The sequence below is a fragment of the Rhopalosiphum maidis genome, chromosome 4 (assembly GCF_003676215.2).
Source record: "Rhopalosiphum maidis isolate BTI-1 chromosome 4, ASM367621v3, whole genome shotgun sequence".
Taxonomy (NCBI): domain Eukaryota; kingdom Metazoa; phylum Arthropoda; class Insecta; order Hemiptera; family Aphididae; genus Rhopalosiphum; species Rhopalosiphum maidis.
This window is the reverse complement of record NC_040880.1, coordinates 36,789,190-36,792,921: the sequence shown is the minus strand read 5'-3', so window position 1 is coordinate 36,792,921 and position 3,732 is coordinate 36,789,190. Positions and strand designations below refer to the sequence as shown.

Below are 3,732 nucleotides of genomic sequence, written 5' to 3'. Positions count from 1 at the left end.
TTTTCATACTATGCATTTTTGTTTATGGCTTAACAATTTAATCAACAAATAAATAAAAAACAAATATACAAATATTAGATAAAACAATTATAAAGGATAAGCAATTTCAGCTTGTTAAGTAAGATTCCCTTAAAACCTGAAATTAAGCCAAATAGTCAAGGTTAAAACAATTATTTATCATAACTTTATACTTTTCATGTTTTAGGTTCTAAAATCTAAATGGAGTGATTAATATTTTTATTTTATACACAAGGATATTTTTTTTTTGGGGGGGGGAGTCTGACGCCACCATTTGGAGCACTTAATTTTCAACTTTATGAATGATTTCTGGTAGAAAATTGAGACTAGTATTACTTTGAAGAAATAAAATTTCTTGTAATTTTCAAAATAACCAAGAAAAAAAAATAATTATAAAAAGTTAAAATTGTAGATAATGTTTATTTTTGTTTGATTTTAAAATTTTAATTAATAGGTATTATTATATCTATTTTACTTTTTATATTTTATTGATTCAATGTAATTGCCATCCAGGAAATTATAGCAACTTCGGTTCTTTTTCTACATAACACTTCAGCCATATTCAAATTAATACTATTTGCCATACGACAAACCTGAATAAATAAAGCAAATTTAATATATACGCTAAAACAAAAGGATTGTAATAACAAAAGTCATAATTTAAAATTATGGATGGATAAACCAATATAAATTAAAAAGTGTAATAAATAATAAAGATATACATTTGAATCTCAACTTTTACAATAACGATAAATGAAACAATGCCAGATGTCCTTCGGATTATAATATGATATAAAATAATCTACCTGTTAATTAATAATTTGTTGTAACTAATAAAGAACTGGTTTTAGTTATGTCAGCAATTATTAATAATATAATAAATAAATAATAATAGATAAAAGATGAACAATTAAATTATGCATTTTATTTCAGCTGTATCGTTACATTTCAAATTCGGTACTTATCCAATAGGACACCATATAATATTTTATATTTTATAAAAAATTTTAATTCAAATTATAATATAGTTAAAATATCTATATTAAATGATTATAATATCGTGTTATATAATTATAAATATATCCGTACCTGAATTGGAATTTGCAGAAACGGATTGGCTAATGCGTGTAAATTAACAAACGGCATTATCTCTTTGGTCAATGAATTCTAATACATACAAATAAATAATTTTAAGCCACAATTTTTAAGAAAATTGTTGTTATAGAAGGCTCTTATAAAGTTATACTATAAAAGTAGTTAAGTAAACATAAAAAAATGTATTCTACAAATTTAATTATGATATATAATTCTTTCATTACTGTTTACTGATTAAAACATAGTATAAAATATAGAGAATAAATAAGGTACAATTAACCTTCACCTTTAGGAGAAATAAAAATACTTCAATCTTTAACTTTGAGTGTGATTTTTAGTAAAAACTTTAATCTAAATAAATAAATTCCTAGTGGTTATAACAATAGTTAGAAAAAAACTGTTAGTTTTTATGTTGTAATTCAAAAATGAATAATTTTGGAAATTGAATTTTTATTCAAATAGTTATGTAAGAATTTTTTAGACTGAACATAATTTTTAAAAAAATTTAACTTTTTGTGTCGATTTATATATTTTAAAGAAATTTTGTTTTTAAGTAAAAAAGATTGAAAATACATATGTTTAATTTTTTATTAAATTTAAATTTCAAAGTTATGAATGTTCACAAAATACTTTTGTTCAAACATTTTGTATTCAATTTTTATAGCTTAAAACTTCAAAATTTAAAAGAAGATTACTCATAAGTTGTCATTTAATCTAAAGAAGTCAAATTTACAATTTATTTTTTGAAATTATCAACTTGACACTTGGAAGTTTAATTTATAATTACTTTACATTTATACAATTTTTAGTTTTTAGTACTTTACTATCTACAGCCTACATACTAGAGTTCTAAAAACAAATTAACTTTTTAAATAACTAAAAAAATTAAAGCTGTTTACAAATAAAATATGTATTATATTTTCACAGTTGATATACATAAACACACAATCTATAAAGTTTATACTTTTAGATTGTATATTACTTATTATACCTATCTTACTTAATATATTATTACGGTACGTACCATTTGAAATAACAAAGCAGTAAGTTTAATTTTATCAACATGATTGATTTCTCTCCATGATTCTGTAACACTAACATTTTTTCCAAGCTATAAGGAAAATAAATTCTTAACTATTAACACATTTCCACACAAAGAAAAATAATGTAATAAAAGACGGACATACAGTTAATTGGCCACGTGGAATAATGGGCTCAGTAATAACAGACTGGCTACAAGTTACACCGTTTGATACATCAATGTTAGGATTTGAATTGATCATTAATGAATTTGAATAATTTTTATGATATAAATTTAAAGTGAGCGTGGGATGAATGTTAAAATGTTTTAAATTATTTGTATATGTTATGTGCCGCCTTCTTACTAGTGCGCTGACATCTGACTTTCTACTTTCCTAAAAAAAAATATAGCAAACAATATAATATATATGAACATTGAACATAATCTTTTATTGTAAATAAAACAAATATTACTTCAATAGGGTAAGATGTTAGTAGATTTTGTTGATTTGACAAATGCAATGATATTAAACTATCATCCTCATTATTTTTTTTATCAAATTGATGCTGTTGTATTTTTTTTTTAAACTCTAAATTTATTAAATAATTTATTAACATTACGTATTTAAATTTTTAACAACAATATGATCATTGTTATTGCGCGAGTGTTAGATATAATACTTACATAAAAAGTTTTAGATGAATTACATTCTTGAAGATAATCATCATTAGGTGTTTCTATAAAGTTCTAGTAAAAATTCGTTAAAATAATAATAAAACCTATTCGTAAAATTCGCATAAATTATTCAAATATGTATAATATACCATTGTAGCATCATTTTTATGTGAATCTTTTTCATTCAAACTTAAGTTATTGTCGTTTAAATTTAACATACTGCAATACCTGTATAATACTATATTATGTGTAGAATATAAGTATACCTATACGAATATAAATTTTCAAACAGAATTTTATTCTAAAAATGTGTGAAACTATTATAAAATGTAAACTAAATAATATAAAATAGAATAACAAACTTCATTAAATAATGTATTGTGTTAATACGTATAATATTAACTATATATAAGCCAGTACAAATGTTAAAAATATGTTAGAATATAAATAAATATATGTAGAATATAGATGATGAAACTGAAGAACTACCATTAACGAGGGATATACTAACAATATAACCGTTTAATCTATTAATTTTTTTCTAAAAATATTTTTTTTATTCAGTTTAAGATGCTTAGAAAAAGTTTCGTAATTATTATACACATGTTACACGATAATAATTTATATAAATATATTAAAATAAGATTTAAATTTCAAAACATCAAACTAATATATAGACTTAAAATATAAGAGAAACAAAGCTTTTTTTACCAATATATTGATAGACTTGAAATTGCCTATTTCAAAATAAAAGACTGCTCTTTAAAATGGTAAATTGCTTATCACTAAACCCAATTAATATAAAATATATCTTAAAATGTACAAAATACATTATACCTGCACGTTTAAGATACTGTGAATAATGATTAATTTATACATTTTATACTTGAATATTTAATAATAAAACAATTTAAATAAATTAT

At 21.5% G+C, this 3,732-nt stretch overlaps 1 pseudogene; it reads right to left on the bottom strand.

The window, feature by feature from the left end:
• Positions 1-503: 503 nt before the first annotated feature.
• Positions 504-3,027, bottom strand: LOC113550191 (annotated as a pseudogene).
• Positions 3,028-3,732: the final 705 nt, after the last annotated feature.